Here is a 22,186-nt window from a genome sequence, read left to right on the forward strand (position 1 = left end):
AGCGATATCCGCACCTTTTCCTTCGATGGACGAACCACCCGGTGGGAACAAGCCAATGTGTTTGTGGGTCGATTTCCTGACAGAGTGATGGTCGGGTTACTGCATTCCAATACCTTCAATGGAGACCTACAAAGATACCCCTTTGCCTTTGAAAAGTTTGGCGTCACTCAACTACGTCAGACCTTGAATGGAGAAGAATCCCTTACAGAACCCTGCAACTGACTGGAGCAGAAGACTATGAAGATCTACTGGGGTACGATCGATTTCTACAAGCCATGGGTGCCTACAATGAAGACAAGATTCCCATGCTGCTGCCTGGTGATTGGGGACAAGGCAAGAACTACACGTTGTTCCTATTCAACAATGTGCCCAGTGATAAAGCCGATGACCCCCAGTATCGCAACCCCCGTCAATCCGGCAATGTGCGACTGATCATTGATTTTGCTGCCGCCGTCAATCACAACATCACCGTGTTGGTATGGAGCGAGTATGAAAACATGTATGAGATCAATCATCTGGGAGGTATAAAGTACAACATCAACGCCTGAGGTTGCCTCAGAAGACAGAAGACACCGGTCATGGAGTTTGTGGCGCTCAGTGATGCGGTGTTGCGGACCTTGGCCCTGGAGGATCCCGCCAGTTACCCCGCTCACCCCCCAGGAGTGTCCGTCAAGCGTACATTGTCAAAACCGATCCTGCGGGAGAACCGGGATAACATTGGTTGCGCCTGTGGACGGAACAGAACAAGTGCGAGGTCTTTGACAGTTATGGTCTACCCCTGCATGTGTACACCAACCCGGACCTGCACCAATGGTGGGGTCAATGGAAGCACCTGATCCGCAGTGACATGACCCTGCAAGCCATGGATAGTCAGACCTGTGGCCATTATGCGTTATTTTTCCTGAAAGCCCGAGCCCAAGGACAGTCGTATCAAGAATTTTTGGGTCAATGGAGTTGCGACAACTTAGTGTTGAATGATCGTAAAGTGGCCGACCAGTTGAAACGCGTGATTAAACAAGAATTACAAGATGAAGTCGATGCCCGACCGGACGGGCAAAAGAATGTGAGCCGCCAGGCCTTTATGCTTTGTAATCAGTGTGACCATTATGTCAAATAAAAAACCCATAAAAACGAGGCGTGTTGTGATGGAGAAGTCATTTGTCTCATCATGATTACTCGAGGCGATGTACAGCACGTGGTGGATGCGTTCCTAGTAGAAGAAACCTTGTATTGGTGGTTACACCCCATCGAACGGGTGAACACGGTCCAAGGCGTCGATGCCTGGGATGGGTATCATTGGTTGTTGGCCCGACAACTGGCCCAAGACCAGGACTGGGTCTCCCTCAAACACTACATGGACACCATGAGTGAAACGCATTTAAGAGCGACCATGGAACATCTCATTCAGTTCGAGTCGCCACGACTCTACCGCGAGTATTGGACGGCATGCCCAGTCACAGACCAAGACGACGACGACGCGCTTCCTCCCGACGACCCCGCTTTCGTCAAAACGGGCGGGGGATCATGAGCGTGTTGGCCAAAGCGGCCAAAATCGGTTATAAATTGGGACGTAGCAAACGGTATAAACGAATGGGAGCCAAAGGGGCCACGGGTCATTATCGTCGTCTGCCTCGACCGTGGGAACAATGATCCGACACCCCAGTAGTGTGATCGTGGCTGGCCCGTCGGGCAGCGGCAAGAGCGAGTTAGTGGAACAGTGGTTACGGTACCTCAACGTGTTTCAAGTCAAACCCAACAAGATCGTCTATGCGTACGACCGATGGCAACCCCGGATTGACCGTATGCAAAAGAAGGATGGGATTCAGTTTCATCGCGGGTTACCAGACCCCCGTCATTTGACCCAATGGTTTGGTCGGACGCGCGGAGGGGTGCTGGTGTTGGATGATCTGATGGAAGAAGGGGGACAGGACAAACGCGTGTTGGATTTGTTCACCAAAGATTCCCATCATCGCAACATCACCGTGCAGTATTTGACGCAAGATTTATTCCCGCCTGGCAAATTTTCCAAGACCATCAATCGCAACGCGCATTACATCGTGGCCTTCAAAAACCCCCGGGATCAAACGGGCATACGGACCATTTTACTGCAAGCCTTTCCCGACCGATGGCGTCAAGTCTTGCGCCTATTTAAAGGCATCACGTCCCGTCCCTTTGGCTATTTGATGTTGGATGTGCATCCGGCGTCGGACGATCGTTACCGATTGTGGAGTCATTTAACACCCCGAGAAGGCAAGGCACAGGTTCATACCCTCCCCGTGGATGTCCCTGCCGTTCGAAAACGCGCTGCAACGAGAACGCGAACGTCAACGGCGACAAAGAGAAGGCGGACAACAACTTGACTTATCGGTCCGCATGGAGACCCCGACCCTCTCGCCCGCCGGGGTGGGCTCCCCCACGGCACCTCCTCCCTTCCAGGACCTCAGCAGCATGACGGACATGGTGACCGAATTGACCCGACCGGTCGATCGAGCCCAATTGGATCAAGAGATTGCGGATTTTCACCTGACCTACCCGGTCAATGTGGACGATGCCTTGAATGCGTTTACGCTACCGCCCGTGGCAGGCACAGGCACCGCCCCGGCCACCACTACGGCACCGCTACCCCTTTCCATCACCACCGCCCCCACCACCACGGCGACTCAAACCCGTCCCACCACGTCCACCCGAACACGCCCCACCACTACCACCAGCTCCAGACGACCCAGACCACGTCCTGTCACCACCGCCACGACCACCACCGCTCCTTCACGCCCCTCCACCGCCCGCCGCAGCGCCGGGGCAGGGACCAGGACCACCACCTCCACGGTGACGACCCCTACAGGACGTCCCACCATCGCGGCCAAACAACCGCGACGACGTCCCCGCGTGTCCTCTCCCCCGTCCCCGGATTCTTCCCCTCCTCCGTCGGAGGACGACGATGGCGATGAGGACGAGGACGATCGACGGCGGGGCTTAAGGCGACGGTTGGATTTGCTCAATGAAGATGCGGAACAACGTGCTAGAGGGAGGCGCATTCGCAATATCACGCATACCAATACAGTCACCACGGTGTACGAAGATGGGGGAGGCCGTCCTTCCGTGCGCCGCACCTCCACACGAACCTCCAGTCCAAGTCCACCACCGCCACCCCGCCGAGGACGTAGCCGTGGCCGTGGCCGAGCCCGTGGACGGGGTCGACACCCGTGAATGTGAAAAAAAGATATAAAAACAGGGTCCTTCCTTCTACCGTCCCAAAACCATGTGTGGCCGATGTCGAAACGCGATGGCCCCTAGGCGCAAACGCACCACGACCCGACGACGACAGCAACAACGTCGACGTACGATGAAGGGTGGGATAGGACCGTTCCTAGTGGATTGGAAGAAAGGCATTGAGTTGTTGAAGGACAAGGATATGTGGAAGATTCCTTCTAAAGCCGAAGAAAGGGCCGCCAAACAAATGGTGGCCAACTACAAACGTCAGTATCGCGCTAGTGGCAGCAAGGACTCCTATCGAACCTGGGCGAGAAAGAAGGGTTATACCAAAAGACCTGATTGCAGCTTGATGTGACATGTATAAAAGAGGCTCGCGGTGCACCACACTCAAAAGGATCTGTCATGGGACCCCGACGCAAACGCAAACGCACCACGACCCGACGTCGACCCCCCGCCAAACGACGACGGCGTATGACCTATAGTCAAGTGGGGGGTGTCTCGCCTGGCCTGCCTATCGGGATTCTCAAAGCCGGCTATAAGGGCACTAAAGCCATCGGGGAGCATCAAACCAAGCGCGCCATCAAAATTGGCGAAAAACGCCGACGGGACGTGGAATCCGGCAAACGGAAACGCTATGCGGGGGAATCGTTTAATTGTTCCATTATGTGAAAATCTATAAAAAAGACCTGGGTGGACCTGGACGGGTGTTAGTTGGACGATGGTCCGTGGACCCAATGGACGCCGACATCGTTGTCCCCCGACTACGACGCCGTCGACGTGGATTGCAACGTGGAGGCGTGCTCCCCATGTTGGCAGTGGCTCTCTCGCCTTGGGCGTTTAAGAAGAAGAAACGCCTACGGCGGGCGCCCCGACGTTAAAGGGACCACTCCCAAGAAAAGAAAAGCCGTCACGTTTGCTTTGGACTGGGATGAACAGTATGACGCGGTCCTGTGTTCACGGTGTCGAGATCACATGCAAACGCATTATCATGGCGAATTGTGTGGCAGGTGTGGGGCCATTTTTACCATAAATAGACCTTGGTCCTTGCCTGAACTCAAGATTCATCATGGAGTGGCGCATGGAACGTCAAGCCCCGTTCTTGAAAAGCGTCTTACAAGAAGCCAATCAACACAAGCGACAAGAATTGTTGCGGATGGCGAATGCGGATCAGATCAATGTGATTAGTGAATTGGTGATGAACACCCTCCGTGGCACCGTCCCGCGCTCCCGACACACCATCACGTTGCTCAAACCCCACGCCCAGAGTTTACGCGCCATGGCCAAACCCGCGCATTCCGTGAAACGACGACGCGCCATCATGATGGCTCAAAAAGGCGGCGCCCTCGGGCCTGAACTCTACCGATGTTATAAACGTTGCATGCGCTAGATAAGACACCTCAGTTGCACCATGGAATCCGAGATGGTGAGCACCACGGTGGACAACGCCCCTGCTTTTTTACAATTAAGAGACAAGTACAAACAAGAATTGGTGGAAGATACCCGCTTGACCAAAGCCGCCTATTTGGCCGCCAAACAACATGTGCTCCTGACCAGTGATGCCCCCGATGCCTGGAAACGGCCTCAACTCAAAGCCTTGAGTCGTCAATTACGCCATTGGACCAGAAAAGTGGGCCAACCGTTTGGGGCCCCGGCCGGTAGTGTGAGCGCGACAGGGGCCACGACCCCGGGGCCTATGCAAGCGTGGTTTACGCAATTGGTCAAGGCGACCCAGGGTATAAAACAAGGGTCCACGCCTGGTGGGCCCAGAAAACCACCGGTCCCGCCCAGACCGAACATCACCCCCAGTGCCAAAAAGAAACTCAAGTTTACGCCTCAACCGAGCAGCGCGGACTTGGCACACGAGCTGCCCTTTTCAAAGGAGCCTGGAACAGAACCTTGGGATACCCCCAGTGAACGTGTGGACTCCATCAAGAAATCGATCAAGCGCGGGATTCGCAAAAAAGCCGCCGGTGTCGCCAAAAAGAAAGCCACCAGTCTGGCCAAGAAAGCGTTGGATTGGAAAACGTGGAAAACCCCGTGATGGGACGGACCCGGAGACGCCGTGCTGCTGCTGCGCCCCGTGCCCGACCGAGGCGACGACGATCGCAACGCGGGGGCAAGTTATTTGATGTGCAAAACCTCCTCAACAAGACGGGCATTGAATTTCATTGGCCCGGCTATCAGTATATGGGACCTGGGACCCATTTGAAAAAAAGATTGGCCCGTGGGGATCCCGGCATCAACCGGTTAGACAGGATTGCTAAAGTGCATGACATGGACTATGATAAAGTCAAGACGTTGAAAGATAAATGGGTGGCGGATCGCAAGATGATTGCCAAGATTGATCAACTCCCTGGCCGCAAAACCCTGACGGAGCGCATTGTCAGACGCATCATGAAAACCAAACTTCGATTGGGCATGTGAACAAACAAAAAAAGCCCTTATGTTAACACAGTCATAAAAAGACAACATGGTTGAATTGCAACGACACCTATTTTAATAAACTCATTATTGTTCTTACAAGTAGTGGTCCATTTGCTGTAACGCGTTCGCACGAAGGGTTTGTACAGTATCCTCCTCAGGCTCGGACTCAGCCCAATCTAACGGCAACCACAGGAGAGGAAAGGGACGGTCCAATTGCTCGTCCAACCATTCCCAGCGTTGACGCCGAATCGATTCCATACGCTTCTCATATTTTTGTTTCTGCAAGGCTTTCCACCCCTCCTCGCCCAAGGCTCACTTTTTCTCCGCCTGCAATGCCCGCCGCCGCATATTCAACCGATGTTTGTAGGCCTCGTAGGTCCCCTCCTCCTTCATTTTCTGCATCCAGTTCTTTTGACATTGCGCGTTCTTGCGTTTCACCTCATTGCGCTTTTCCTCGGACATAGCATGGTAGCGTCGCATGCCCTCATGCGCACCATGCGTTCGTAGTAACGCCGACGGTGAAGGGCTTTCACCTCCTCGATCCCGTTGAAGGCCGCATATTGTCGCTGCCGATACAGTTTTTGGTTCAGTTTATTTTTCTCGGGGTCCCTCTTTGTTTTGGACTGGCTCGATCCGGGCGTATCCATGCTCCAATTCCAGCAATCGGGCGGCACACACGTCTGCTAACGCACGTAACTTTCGGAACGGGTGGTTCTGATGCACCCTGGCACGACGGTCCCGCTGTTGCTGCACAATGCGCTCTCGGTGCCTGTGGTAATAGTCCCGATTCAGGCTGCGTACTTGGGCCGCGTGGGTCGCTCGGTAACGGTTGCAGGCCAGTCGGTTTGCTTCTCGGGCTTTGGCTTTCTGTTCGGGGGTGGGGGCTGGTTTGGGTGGACGTGGTGGTTTCAGCTTCTTTTTGACCGCCCGCCGTTCACGCTTCTGTTGCAATAGTCTCTCTCTGTTTTTCATATACCACTCGTGTTTTAGCTGTTTCGCCTTCTCGGGATTTTTGTTGGGCATCTCGAACACAACTGACGTCTGTCCTGGACGCTGGATTTTATCTAGGGTCAACTCCACCAATCACTGATCTCGGTCCAGGAATGGTGCGGGTGGAGGGAATCTGGTACCTATGGGGGGGACCACCCCTGATCTTCCTCCTGTCGATCAAACCCCTCACCTGACCATCATCGGACCCTCACCTGACGATCATGTGACATCACGTGTTTTGTTGGTCTACAAAAACCCCTCACCTGACCATCACCTGAGTCCTTTCTACCATTCTCCTGACGCTCATGTGATATCATCTGAGTCCCTTCCACCAATCTCCTGACGCTCATGTGACATCACGTGGTTTTCAGTCTATAAAAGCCAGCATCTGGCGCGGAAAAATTCAAATTGTTTCCTCTGTCATGGCGGACGACCTCTTGTATCACTTAAGTGACGAAGACGATGACGAGGATGCCCTGTTTGACCGAGCGTTTGACCGGTGGGAACAGTTGGGAGGGGCTGCCGCCCGCGGCCCTCTCTTTCAATTCACCATGCAACCCATGGGCCGACGACGCCGCTGGCGCGAGGTGGTGGAACGGGCGCAATTCAATGCGCAGTTACGGCAATTAAGGGATCCTGTCCCTGGGGATAACATTGGCATGGCCTTGACCGAAGCGTTACACCAAGCCATTGAAACGGAACTCGACCGAGAGCAGCGGCCCGCTCATCATTTTGTGAATTTTGCCATCACGGCTCATGGGTTCACCCACGCTTATCAAACAGAATTTTACGGTGGGGGAGTTTTTACAACGCACCGCTCGTTTGGATGAGATGTTAGCCACCTTAGCCGGCAAGTTGAATAGCAATTAAGCCTTTAACCCCGGTCGCGGTTTCCAAGTGGATGTGGTGTTTGTGTCCATGCCAGGCCCAGGGTCCGGTTATCGTAAAAAAAAAACAATCCTGGTCGTCTGTGTCTGGACCGAGAAAACAAGAAGAAACGATGCATCGTCACCATCAAAAACAGAGATGCCTTATGCTGTGCTCGCGCCATTGTCACCATGCGAGCGCACTGCCACAAAGATCAAGGCGTGGACGAACTTCGCCAATGGGATAGTTTAAAGAAAGGGTACCCAGTGCAGCATCGTCAAGCCCAGGAACTGCATCGTGAAGCGGGGGTGGCTGAGGGTCACTGTGGCTTGCCAGAGCTTCGCCAATGTCAACAGGCGTTGGGCTCTCAATACCAACTCTTGGTGATGACCCGGATGAAACCGTTCTTTCTGGTTTTCAAAGGACCTGCTGCCGCCCATCAGATTCGTTTACTGAAATCCAATGATCATTTTGATGGTTGCACGTCCTTTCCTGCCTTTGTCAACCGTTCGTATTATTGTGTGGACTGTGAACGGGGGTTCAACACCAACGATAGGACCAATCATACCTGTCAAGGGAACCGCTGCCGTGCTTGTGGGCGCTTTGACTGTCAGGATTATGTGCGCGGTACCCGGCCCACCGACTATTGCACTCTGTGTCATTGCAAGTTTTACGCTGCCTATTGCAAACGTCATCATGTGGTCACCAAGCAATGTCAATCGATCAAAACCTGTCTCAAGTGTCAGGCCCAGTACACAGTAGTCCCTAACAGACGTCACCATTGCGGGCACGCCAAATGCCCCGTGTGTCGAGAATGGGTGTCTATCCAGGACCACAAGTGTTACATTCAACCCGTGGCAGTGGAGGACGAGGAGCCAGAACCAACCGAGGAGGGGAGAGGTTGCATGGTGGCGCCATCCCCTCCCCTGTTTGTTTACGCGGATTTTGAAGCCATGCAAAATGCGGAAGGAGTGTTTGTGGCTAATTTGTTGTGCTATTCGTCCAGCGAAGAAACGACCATTCATGTGTTGGACGGGGAGGACTGTGCCCTACAATTTTTGCACGATTTGGATGATCTCACCGAGGTACCGGACAGGGAGGAGGAGCGGGAGATTCTCGTGGTGTTTCACAACTTGAAAGGCTTCGACGGCATGTTTATTTTGCACGAACTGTACCAGCAACAACGCGAGGTGGCAGACCAACTGACCGTGGGCCCTTAAGTCTTGTCTTTCAAGAGCGGACCCCTCAAATTCATTGACTCGTTGTTTCTTGCCCATGCCACTCGCCTCTTTTCCCAGCACCTTCAATTTGACGGAATTAAAGAAGGGGTTCTTTCCTCATTTGTTCAATACCCCCGATTACCAACAGTATGTGGGCCGCATCCCCGATTTAGAATTTTACGATCCCGAGGGCATGATGGCCAAAAAGAAAGAGGAACTGACCCGTTGGCACGCGGACCAGGTTCGTCGTAATGTGCCCTTCCATTTCCGTCAAGAAATGATCGAGTATTGCAAATCGGATGTGGCTCTGTTGAAAGCCGGCTGTGAAGCCTTTCAACAAGAATTTGAACGGCAGGCCGGTTTCAATCCTATGGCCAAATGTATCACTATCGCCAGTGCATGTAATCTGTATTGGCGCAAGCACCATTTGACCCCCGACACCATTGCCGTCGAACCTCTGGGGGGCTGGCGAGGGGCCCAAGTCAATCAATCCCTCAAGGCCCTGCAATGGCTCTACTACCAAGAACATCTCCTTCCCAAGCAGGGGGCCAGTGCCGACCGCATTCGACACGTCCGTAACGGGGGCGAACAGTCGGTCCGCACCATCGTGAACAGCTATTTCGTCGATGGGTATGATCCTCTGACCAGTACTGTCTACGAGTTTCATGGCCGTCTCTACCATGGCTGTCCCCGCTGTTATCCCAACCGATCCGTCAAGCATTATGCAGTGCCAGACCGAAGCGTGGAGGAATTGTATCAGGCCACGCTCTCCAAACGCATGGCTCTGCTCCGAGCGGGTTACACCCTCATCGAAATGTGGGAGTGTGAGTGGGACCGCCTGGTAGACAATGAGCCTGCAGTATCTCAGTTTCTTCGTTCATTCGATCTGGTCGCGCCCTTGGAACCCCGCGAGGCCTTTTTTGGGGGTCGCACCGGCGCGGTGGCCCTGCATGCCGTGGCTGGGGAGGGGGAGGAGATACGCTATGTGGATGTCACGTCTCTGTACCCGTGGGTGAACAAGAACTGCCCTTACCCTATCGGCCATCCACGGATCATCACCCAACCTGCCGACCAGTCCCTGGATTCCTATTTTGGTCTGGCGACCGTAGACATTCTTCCCCCGGCTGGTCTATTCCACCCCGTCTTGCCTGTGCGCTGTGGCCAAAAGCTCACGTTTCCTCTCTGCCGTGCCTGTGTCCAGGAGGAACAAGCCCAAACCATGTTGACCAGAACCCATTATTGCCCTCATTCGGACGCCGATCGCACGCTACGCGGGACCTGGTGCACGCCCGAGCTGGTCAAGGGCGTGGAAAAGGGGTACACCCTGGTCAAGATCCACGAAGTCTGGCATTTTCCCCCCGAGCAACACAGGACGGGTCTTTTTGCTGATTACGTCAACACTTGGCTAAAGATCAAACAAGAATCCGCGGGGTGGCCCAGTTGGTGTCAGACCTTGGAACAAAAACGAGAGTACATTCTTCGCTACCAGGAGCGGGAGGGCATACGACTGGACATCGCCAGCATTGCCAAAAATCCCGGTCGCAAGGCTACCGCCAAGCTCATACTGAACAGCTTTTGGGGCAAGTTTGGTGAGCGTATCAACAAACCCACCACCGTCACTGTCAAGGACCCCGCCCATTTGTTCAGTCTCATCTCCGATGCCGCCCTCGATATTAGCACTCTCCGTCTCTGTACTGACGACATCCTAGAGGCTATCTACACCAGTATCCAAGAGAATGCCGTCAAAGGGACCAAAACCAACATCTTTGTGGCGGCTTTCACCACGTGCCATGCTCGCCTCAAACTCTACGAGTCCCTCAATACCCTTCAACAGCAAGTCCTCTACTATGATACCGACAGTGTCGTGTACAAGTGGCGTCCTGGCCAACCCAGCATTGCCATCGGCGATTTTTTGGGGGACGTGACGGATGAATTAGACGGAGATGTCATCATTGAGCTTGTTTCTGGGGGCGCTAAGAATTATGGGTACCAGACCCGCGGAGGTAAAGTGGTGTGTAAGGTACGCGGTTCTGCTATTCTCAATTTCCACACCATGAAAGACAATATTCTCTCGGAATTAGACTCGCCTCAGGACTCTCGCCGAAATTTGAACATTGTCACCCCTTATTATTTCAAACGGGATTTAGAGAAGAAACAAATCCAAGTCGTTCCGCGCGTGAAGCAGTATGGGTTGGTGTTTGACAAGCGCGTCATCGATGTGGCCACCCGATCCAGTTTTCCTTATGGCTACGAAAGGATTGGGGATGAACTCGACCTCTTGTTAGATTTGTAAAAAAAAAGGGCGTGACGTCACTCGGGCGTCACACACGTCCCGCTTGTTACCAGGCTCCACTCGAGATGTTGATTTAAAAAAATGAATTTTTTGCAAGGTCAGAACTTGTGTGTGTGTGTTCTTTACCCCATGCCAGGGAGCTGCACGCTGATTGGTCGAGAGAGGTCACGTGAACAAGTTTATGACGTACCCTATACTAATGAGTCACGTGACCCTCAAAAACAATACCCCTATTGTCTTTCCTGCGCTCTGATTGGTTACCGACCTTGTAGGCCATATGTACTACTAAAAACAACAACGAAAAAAAAAGACATATTATTGCTACGTATAGCATTGATAAATAAACACTGTAAACACGCTATTAATCGTAACGAAGCTGTCACTGAACATTTTTAGATCATTACTCGTTCTACGCCTGATTTGACAAATGCTGTCTCATTAATCCAACTACAACAAGGTTACCGTTGTAGCAATTAAAAAACCATTTGCAAAGGCCGGTCCCTTTGTAAAAGACAATTAACGCTGACGTTTCAAGGGAGTATAAAAATTTCTTTTTTTAAGTGTTGCCTACATGGCATTCCAGGTGCATGGCATAGGTAGCTGGCCGGTTAATAAAAGGAAACGTGTGTCAAAGCAGCTCAGTCTATTGTACTCTGTACCTCCCTTAAGAAGGAGCTCACAAAACCACCGGCCATAACAAAACTCGAGAATGAAATCTACAGTATTGATTCTTCTTTGTTTGACGCACTTGTTTTCACTGCTGGTAAAAGAGACTGGTCGTATTGGGTCACGCGTTTGGCGTAAGAACGGCAAACGTGGGAAGGTAATGACCATTTTTCATTGTCATAACTGTTATGATAACAACTATTCCAACGGGAAGGAGGCTAAACCAACTTTCTAGTTGGTTCCGCCTTTCAGTGTTCATTGTCATGTTTTTTTTCGGTGTTTGTCATCAACCAAAAGAAAATGTGGTCGTCTTTAAATTACAGAGAAACTTTTCATGATGATTAAACAGACGTCAAGGGAACACTCGCTCGCTTCATGAGAGCTCAACTCTCACGAAGACTGGTTTAACCCTATTCAGACTGGGCTTTTTTGGTCAATCTGTGACTGGGGGGGGGCTCTTCGGACCCCCCCTCTGTATCTCTGGAACCAATAATGCTAGGGTCATGAAATTTACACACAATGATCATCTCCGTACAAAGAAGCCCCACACCCAGTTTTGACTTGCCACGCCCAATGATGACGTCACAGTGACGTCATATTCCGATTTTTCAATGTTTCTTATTATTTTTCCTCTTAGATACGTAAAATATCAATAATATTGGTAAAGTCATCTCTTTGTTATCCTTTCTTATGAACTAGTAACAAGGAAACACTTGTACAGCGAGAAAAAGCAATAGGAAGCAATAAAATTTAAAATTTGAAATAGTTGTCCGCCATCTTGGATCCGCCATCTTGGATTTCCGTTTTTTTGATAAAATTATAATTTAAAGCAACTTTCAAAGGGGAAAAAGCTCAGAATGTATAAAAGGAGTATCAAACTAATGTTTATTACCCAAACAAATGACTTTGGAAGTGTTATTTGGAAAATAGAACTGCATATTGGCAAAGCAAAAAAGGTGACAAATTTTACCCCACCCCTCCCCCCCAAATATTCCATGTTGAAACATTTTGATGTAATTCAAAAACTAGTCCCAAGCAAAGACCATTTTAACAACAAAAAGCACTATAAGTGTAAAAACGCGATCTTAAAACAAAAAAAATCACCATTTTTTAAATTTTCCAAAACCTATGTGTCAGAAACTGGTTGCCATGGCAACATGATTAATCACATGGACATGGTATTGATACCAAAATGTTCCTAGATAAATTTTAGGAAAAGTCAGAAAATTTGAACGTCATAGCTCTTTCGGTGTAGGAGTTATCACGATTTTGCCGGAGGGGGGGTTCGAAAAGCCCCCCCCCCCAGTCTGAATAGGGTTAATTATTATTCAAAATATGATATGGAAAGTTCATGACTTTCTTAGGCTAACAAATTTCTAACACAGGGTGCCTACCTGAAATGGGTTCAGCCTACTACGGATTTCATCGGTTTTTTTTTTTCAGGAGACGAGACCGAACTACCGGCGCAATATTTGTGCAGCCGTTCGTGAGTTGGATTGCAAACGGGAATTAGAGGAGGATCGGCAGCAGGAGCAGTGATAACGGATAATTTGGAGGATGTAATGAAACAAAAAGTCCGTAGAAGAAAAGTTCCAAAATACAAATAGAAATGCAAATAAAAAAGATTTGTCTAGGTTATAATACTTTGTTTTTGTGCCCATGGTTCCCTTTTATTTTTTAAACGTTTTCACCCTTGTCCCAAATTTGAAAAGCAATCCAAGCGGGCCATTATCTCATTTATTCTGGATTCCACCGTATGGATTTCGGAGCTGTCCAGGTACTAGATTTTATGGACTCCAATCCTTGCGCTGGTTTCCGGATGCTAAAGCCCACGATTCCGGATTTCACAAGCAAAAATTTCCTGGATTCCAGAATCCGGATTGCTTTACATAGGACGAAACACTTAAATACTGATCTGGTACCCAGATCTCCCTCGGCCAAAGACTGAGTTAGAAAATTTACAAAGTTTACACATATGCGAGCAATTTAGAAACTAAACATTAAAAATCTATGTGGGGCTGTTTGGATAAAGCCACCGACTTGTTGCCCCGTCAATATTAAGCGTGCGGTTGTTGGACACAACCAACACGTGCATGCATTTATATACGCCAGTCCTGCAGATGTGATTCTGTTATGAATTACTTATCTGATTCTCAAAATTCAAGTCAGTTCCCAATAAATTTCAGTTTCCTATAGTTTTCCATCAAACCTCTTAATCCATCCATGTAATTAAGATGCAGACCATTTGCTTTTTGCGGAATAGAAAAATCATTGAAGGTTGAAGGTAATGAACCTCATGCATGTACCTTAAATTGTCTAATTGACGATCATGCTGTATATTTTATTTAGGAGCCCAGACTCTGGCGTTTAATAGATATGGGAGGCGTTCAAAAGAGAGAGAAATCGACCCTCTCCAGTCTATTCTTTACTTGCGTCAAGGCCGTTTACAGATCCATGTTGTTTCTTTAACAATTCGGGTTCTGCAGCTTCGATGTCAGAATCCTTACTCTGTCCTAAAACAAGCTTAATAGCGTTGAAAGGGAAGTGTATATTTGACAAGAGGCGTTTGTTTGAAAGAGAGCGTCTATTAGCTAGACATTTACATTATTTCTCAGTGATTCTATATAGGTTTTTTTGCACATACCTAGCATAAACTGCGCAGTCTTAGGTTCTTGCAGATGTGCCATTTTAAAGTAAACGTTCCTACATGTTTGTGTATTTAAGGATGAAATAAATCTTTTATTTCAATTTTAGACAGTATGGTAAAAAGCTTTCTGTACTACTAACGTACGTGTAGCTTTTTCCAGATGTTCTGTTCCGGGTAAATTGAAATAATATACTAAATGAACTCCGTGCACTCTTTGATAATTAACGTTGTTTGGTATGATAATCTTATGCGCATCTATGTAACCATTGAACATTTGCTGCAGTTTCACGCTTCTTACTTTAACCTTATAGGCTTTGAATGGCAGAATAACATTACTCTCTGGTCCCTTAAGTTTTTTTTATCTGCTAGATAGTTGTAAAAAAATCTAGTTTTTTAGCTTCCCATGAATAATTTTAGCAAAAAAAGCTCCACATTTTTGCCAGTACATGTTATGCAAGTACTATGGAGAACCAGATTCGTTAAATTGGGCATCAGCGCCAAACTTCCATATACCTTTTCACGCCTGTTTTATTTTTCAGTCATATGAGTATTTTACTGATGAATTGATGATCGATCCTACGTCTTATTACAGGTTAACGGATCATATGGCTCCCAGCTAACAAAAACATGCATCTTTGCGCTGTATTTACATATTTGTTTGCTGTCTCTGAAAATATGAAAATACCTAAAATGTGAAAATCAAAGTCCAATGAAAGTGGATTCCATAGAATATTTCGTAAAGATATATATTTGTTTCGTTAAAATAAATATTTTTCTCGTCATTGACTACTACATCCTGGAATTTCTATCGTCTTATTATGCACTAAACTTCCGCTTTTGCTATAAACATATATATATATATATATATATATATATATATATATATATATATATATATATTTTACACATGCCACGCTATTAGAGAGTAACTCCACGTCTTTAATTAGCACTACGCCAACTACATAAAATAGAGGAACTGAACACGATGTTATTTTGCTTTGCAACAACCCCTAAGCCTTCACCCCGGCTTTTTAAACTATTCATTGGCTTTCTTAATTAAGCAAAATCATCCAACAAAGTTAGATAACCTCGCCAGCTTTCCAGTTATGGTTTTCCCATGTGCTGGGTGTATCCAGTTGATGCTGCAGATTGAAGCAGCTGTTGAGTGGGTGTCTTTTCTTTTTGGGTGGATATTATTCAGTATTTGTTTAGACTTTTGTATTACGGCATTTGCTGATTGCACCTGTCCGCAACATAAAGAAACCACCCAGTTTTTACTTCCAATTGCCATTACCTTTCTCGGGTCCTCCATTTGCAACACAGTTTCACAGGTTTAATTGTTCTTCTGTCGTCAACGGGGCAATTGTTGTCTCTAGCCATAACCTATATTACTACTACCCACAAAGGTTTCAGTGTCATTTTCACATGTAGAATAAGGACGGTATTTCAAATTAAGCTGAAATACCACTACTCTAAGCTAATCAAATATTGGAGAAATTTCTAGTGTATTAGTATAATACAGAGAAATACAAGTTTATGTTGAGGGAGAAACATATCGAGAGAAAGTAAGCATTTTACATGCTGGAGATCTAAACCAAGTGCTTCTTCGCTAATTTTCACATCATATCCCGTAATCATAGCGACCAAGTGTCACCAAAGTTTAGGAAGCCGCGTATGATAAACAAATAAACTGCTATTTATTAAAGACAAGAATGGATTACTGTAGTTGTTTCATCTCCATGTTGAACTTTTAAACCCTAGTTAAAACGTAACATTCTAAAAAAAGAAAAAAGTTAGAAAATGCCTTCGTCGATAATTATTCTTTGTCTGTATCCATGTGACCAGGCGGCAATGTTGTTTGATTAAACCGTTTTACAAGACGTCACGGCGGCCATATTGCGTATTAGATCATATATTTAAATGCTATTTTGCGCCTTGTAAATAATAAATTATTATCATTATTATTATTATTATTATTATTGGTGTCCATGTTGAACGTTTAAACTCTAGTTAAAACATAACATTCCAAAAAACGAAAAACAGTTAAAAAAAATCGGTTCGTCGATATTATATTGTTTGTATCCATGTGATCAGGCGGCAATGTTGTTTGATTAAACCGTTTTAAAAGACGTCATTGCGGCCATATTGCGCATTAGATCATATACAGCTATTTCGAGAAAGGTTGTCGGAAAAAATGTGCACGCGACAATCCCGAAAGGTAACATGGGATATGATCAATACACTGTTCCTGACGATTGTAGCTGTCGAATTTATTTGTCAGTGCTTTCCTTTAGCACTCACAAACATATGTCTATGGCCTCAAGTGCCATTCTTTCAAATTTCTGTGAAGAAAAGTGAACTCAAAACCACCCACAATACCTTTTGGGATTGTCGCGTGCACTTTTTCCGACAACCTTTTTCGAAATAGCTGTATTTAAATGCTATTTTGCGCCTTGTAAACGATAAATTATTATTATTCTTATTGGTGTACAAAACGATGAAAAAGCGGCCACGTTAGTGTAGCAAAAAAAAACATGCGGGGATGGCACTCTTTTCTCATGTAAAAAGCACTTTTGTTGCATAGCTGTAGAATTCGCATATTCCCAGCGAAGAGAAACGCTCCTTGTTCTCTTCAACCAACAGGGCCGCCGTGACGTTAGCTGAAATTCAGCAATTTCAGGTTTCATGGACGCTAAGTAATAAACTAATCGATATATTCCCTCCGGCTCGCGTGTCGCTTTAAACTACCTTATAATTTGTGTTGAAAGTGAATCCTCATTATTTCAATAAACGTTTTCGTTAATTATTAATAGTTTTTCTCGCTCCTAATTGTAGCCGAGTTGGCGCCGCATTCATATGGTAATAATTGATAACAAATTATAGCAAGCCTATTGATAAGTTTCTTGAATGGTTTTTATAACACGTCATAGTGATCACCCTTTACATTTGCCTTGCGATAATTAAGTCATTATATTTCAGTCAAAAAGGTTATTAAAAGAATTGTCAAATTCAAAACCAAAAAGCTAAAGTTATTCGTGAGGCAATTAAGCCGTCAACAAAAGAAGCCAGGAGCATCTGGAGATGGTAAGATGCAGTAGAAAGCTGCCATCAATTCAATGTGAAGCAGAACGTCTTGGGCCCTCCTTGCAGCCACTCTCGTCTGCTTAAGCAAACAAAAGAAGGTGTCGTTATTCAAAGATTAAAGTCCAAAGAATCAACTGATAGCATGAAACTTTGGTTAGGAAACTCTTGTTCCTTTTCTTTCCACAGTATTGCAGTGCCCTAATATTTTCAAGGCAGCTAACCGATACTGCTTTTTACTTAGTTTCAAAACTATTGCCTTTTCGGCTCTAGGTGCCCTCTTTGGGAAGAAGAATCAGGAAACCGGGATCTGTTTGATATGGATTCTTTCTTCATCACTAATAATAATAATAATAATAATAATAATAATAGTTTAATAAAATAATGATAACCTTTTATTGACAACAAAGGTATTAACTATTAAAACCTATTTACAATTAATTTCGCTTTGAAAAAAAATAACTCTTCGGTCAAAGCACTATTTACAAGTCATTTCATCTCATATAGGCTCCTGTTCATTTCGATAAAAAATTTTTTAGGAGTTGGTTATAACTCCAAAAAAGGAGTAAAAATTTTAGGTACAGGATAACCCCTTTTTGGGGGTTACTTTAACTCCTAATTTAACTCCAAATTTGGGGTCAATTTTACTCCGGAAAAAGACTTCTTTTTCCTCCCAGTCTGAACTTAAAATTGAACTCCAAAAATGGAGTTATTTTTACTCCTTACATGGGTTATTTTTACCCTTTTTGGAAAGTAGAGTAAAAATTTAAGGTACAGGATAACTCCTTTTGGGGGTTATTTTAACTCTTCAATATCTGGGGCCATTTTTACTCCTGGAAAAGAGTTCTCTAAACTTCTTTTTGGAGTTAAAATAACTCACTAAAGAATAACTCCACTGTAAGGAGTAAAATTAACCCCACTAGAAGAGTTATTATAACTCCTTGAAAAATACTGTGTCTCCCCCTCCCCAACGAGGGACAGTTGTATAATATTTTGGTCTTACTTACTTAGGCCGGGAATCATCTCGGGCAGTCCTAATAAAGTCTTTCCACACGACCTGATCGAGCATTTTCGTCTTGGCCTAGTAAAATGACGCTTTACTTAAGAAAGATACATTGAAAAGCTTGATAATGACGAAGATGATGGTGACGATGATGATGATAATAATTTTGTTACGTTTGTGATAAGCTGCGAGGGAACTGAATTGCGACGAGGAACAAGAAGATGTGCCATCGTGGCAAGAAGCAAGGGAATAATCAGCACATATACGTGTATTAGATGCGTTAAACGAGATAAAGCCTTGGCTTTTATTGTTAATAGAAATTTAAATGAACGGTCTTAAGAAGCACCACTTCATGTGTTATCTTAAAATGAGCAAGTGAAATAAAGAATATCTAAATAAATGGCCAATTAAACCTAAAGCCGGTGGCAAGGATTTCATATCCTTTATACTTTTAAATTATCTTTATAGTATGAAGACTGGAGATCATTCTGGAGTTTCGCTTTTGTAGAATTTATTTTCAGTAATTTATTAATTACCCAGATAGATCAGCTGACAATATTGCCGTACGTAAAGAGGAGAGAGAGCGGTCATATGACCTTACTTCGTATGCTTGATTGTGACAAGTGTTTCAACTAATTTGTTCTAGTAGTCACGGGCAAATTTCCTGACTCTCCCCTCTCTCAATAAAAGTGAAAACACTTCAAGTGTCAAAGTATATTTTTATAAAATATATACAAAATATAACTGTATATTTTTAAATTCATTGTGGTTATCCAGGGGCACGTACGGGTAAACCAAAGAAAAAAATATATGGAAAACTCGCGGATGCCTTGTTCAGTCATGCTGCATGGTCTATGCAAGCAATATGATGATGTCTTAATGTTGTCAAAGGACCAATCTGCACACTCCCCTGACAGTCACTTGCAGTTGATTAACTTACATATTTGCAAATAGCTGTAAATTAATCAACCATGGAATAAAACCTTCGGTTCAAAAAAAAATTCAACGTTGGTAGTGTTGGCATAATCCACCAGTTTTTTCTGCGATTTTAGTACTCCTCCATCATACTTAGTTACTCTGAAATACACTTGTACTTTGAAATACACTCTGAGATCGCTGAGATACATGTGAGTGGGATTATTAGCCGATAGAAGTAATAATAAATTGGAAAAAACGAATTTAATACATGAGCATGCGCTTAACCGTGAAACTGTCCCTTTAAAAGTAAAATACGTGTATTTCTTTCAACTTTAAATGGTATAACTTTAGTCAGAAGATTGCCTGAGGAAACAAAACGGCTGAATGGGAGAGTAAATTGAAGGCATCATTTATTTACTCCGCGGTGAGCATGATTACATGTGAACGCGTGCAGAAATACACCTTGAGGGGTGATGAATTTGTGACTTATTATTTCCTTCCGAATTATTAATCGTATGTCAAGCCCCAGGTAATTCCGTGCAAGTGCACCGTCTATTTGACTAATAATAATAATAATGATAATGATAACAATGATAATAATAATAAAACTTTCAATATTCATCTTATTATATTTACCTTTGTAACCTTATTGTACTGCTAATAGTAATGTTACTAATAGAAGCTAACACAATTTCTTTAATTTGAGCAGCAATTAGGCATTTAGTATCTCGAAGCAAAATTTTACGAAAGTAGCGTTCGTCTAATTGCAACCAAAGAACAATTTGACCATCCTCCCTTGTGGTAATAGCTTATAATTTCACGTTGGTAGCTTTCGATTCTAATGTTAATCTAACACAATTTGATTAATTGCCCCAATAGCAAGTCCATATAAGATGTCCCACGCAGTAGCAATAATCCAATTTGTTCTTCACTTCCAAACAAAGTACAGCCTCACTATCCAAAAGATAGAGTTCTGAAAATGAAATCAGTACTGTTATCTGTCTTGTTTGTCGCTCTTCTCCTAGTGTCCCTCGGACCTGACGGATCTGACTGTATCGACGCACGTTTCCGCAAAAGAAGCGAGGTAAACAGCAATCGACAAAAAGCGAAAAATTCATTAGAAATATTTTGGTACCCTTACGACCGCACATCGAAGGTGCTCTTAGTATCACTATATATAATAATGACCAAATTCTAATTTTTTGTCGTAACCACGCTTTTATTTACATACTTTTATTTCCAGAGAAAAGTGATCAGCTATCGACGAAGTTTGTGCGAAGCTGCACGGAAATTGGACTGTTACCGGGAGATGGAGCTGAAAGACGACTGAGAGCCAACAGAAAACAAGCCCAAGAGTTCATAGTGTTAAAATCTTCGCTATATAGGGAACAGCGTTTAATTCAACGATGAGCCGTTTTTGATGTAACTTTAGGTTAAACTATGTAAATCTTCGAGATGAAAGAGAACTGAATAAAATGAAATGTTATTTGACACTTGCAGAAATTGTAAATTGTACTGTGGTGGTAATTGCCAGACGAAAAATATAAACAAGTAATCGGACAGGAAAGGGCGGAGGATCTCGTGGGGAGAATAAGCTAGTTGGTGTCTGAGGCAAAAAGTCGAGTACATCTGGGATAACCCTTGAAACAGTTAGGCATGATCATTTCAGACAGTAACAATTGACAATGCCAACTTACAGTTAATGAACACTATCAAGCTAGCCCAATCGGGACAATTAAAGAATGACGCTGGGTATTGGTGCATCTATTTCGTTGCTTTTTAGTCAGAAATTCTGTTATCTCTTCTTTAAATAGACGTTAATTCGCTCCATATTTCTTTGCGTTTACTTATGTATTAACAGCTAGGCTTTCGCGCCGCTGCCTGGCCGAAACAAAGGACAAATTGGACTATTACAAATGGAATGTCTTATATGACGTTGATAACAGAACTAATTTATTCTGCAGATTAATAGATTCAATTTATTCTTCAATTTGTTAATAGACAATCCCAATTATTGAACAGATAATTTTGGCTTGAATTTTAGGATCAGAGACTCATTCTTACTTATCCGCTATTAGAGAGTGATGAGAAGCAGTGAAACTAACAGAAAATGAATTTCGTCTTGGATTTGATCACATCTACAATTACTTAGAATCTTTATCATGAATAATTATTTACCAGCCTCAATCATGTGAAAAACATGACGCCTAGCTCTTATAAGTTCCTCTTGTAAGTTCAAATCAATCTTTTAAAAAGGCACAATTCTCTTTAAAATGCTACAAGACTTTACTTTTCTAGATTTCGACGAGATTGTCACCAATATAAAATATGTATATTTCGGTTTCAACTTGGCGCGCGTTTGCTTAGCAAGCGTCTATATTCCATATACATTGAAAAATTTTCATGTTTGAGATAATGGAATCAAAGGTTCTCGCTATTCCACTGAGCACGTTTCTGGTAGTGGCTTTTATAACTGAGAAAGCTTCCGGTATAATAGCTACACAATTTCGCCTTCCTCGTAAAAGGAACGAGGGAAAATATAGAGAGGTAAAGTTATTGCGGCCATATCAAATATTCCCTTAGTGTTCTTTCTAAAAGGAGGCATTACAAAAAATCTGAGACCTCCTCTTTGAAACAAAGAAAAAAACAAACAAAGCAAAAACAATAACAACAAAAACAAAAAAAACAAAAAAAAATTACACATCAACCAAACACCACTTGATCTGGAGTCTACTTTCCTTTATTTGATTTATTTTCTTTTTAGAATTTCTTGGCTGCCTAATGAACAGGCTCTAAAATTGGGAGTTTCAATTTAAGAATAGCTTCTATTTTTTCGTTTAATATTAGTCTTTAATATATTTAAT

At 44.9% G+C, this 22,186-nt stretch overlaps 2 long non-coding RNA genes across 2 annotated transcripts in view; both read left to right on the forward strand.

Moving 5' to 3' along the window:
• Nucleotides 1-22,186, forward strand: part of LOC140937551 (uncharacterized) — a 149,160-nt gene that overhangs the window by 61,390 nt on the left and 65,584 nt on the right. The gene's annotated exons all lie outside the window — the stretch shown is intronic.
• LOC140938794 (uncharacterized) lies at nucleotides 20,261-20,813 on the forward strand. Its single transcript, XR_012165567.1, has 2 exons — nucleotides 20,261-20,406; nucleotides 20,566-20,813. It is a non-coding gene; the product is annotated as an uncharacterized lncRNA (long non-coding RNA).

The sequence above is a fragment of the Porites lutea genome, chromosome 5 (assembly GCF_958299795.1).
Source record: "Porites lutea chromosome 5, jaPorLute2.1, whole genome shotgun sequence".
In the NCBI taxonomy this organism is placed as follows: domain Eukaryota; kingdom Metazoa; phylum Cnidaria; class Anthozoa; order Scleractinia; family Poritidae; genus Porites; species Porites lutea.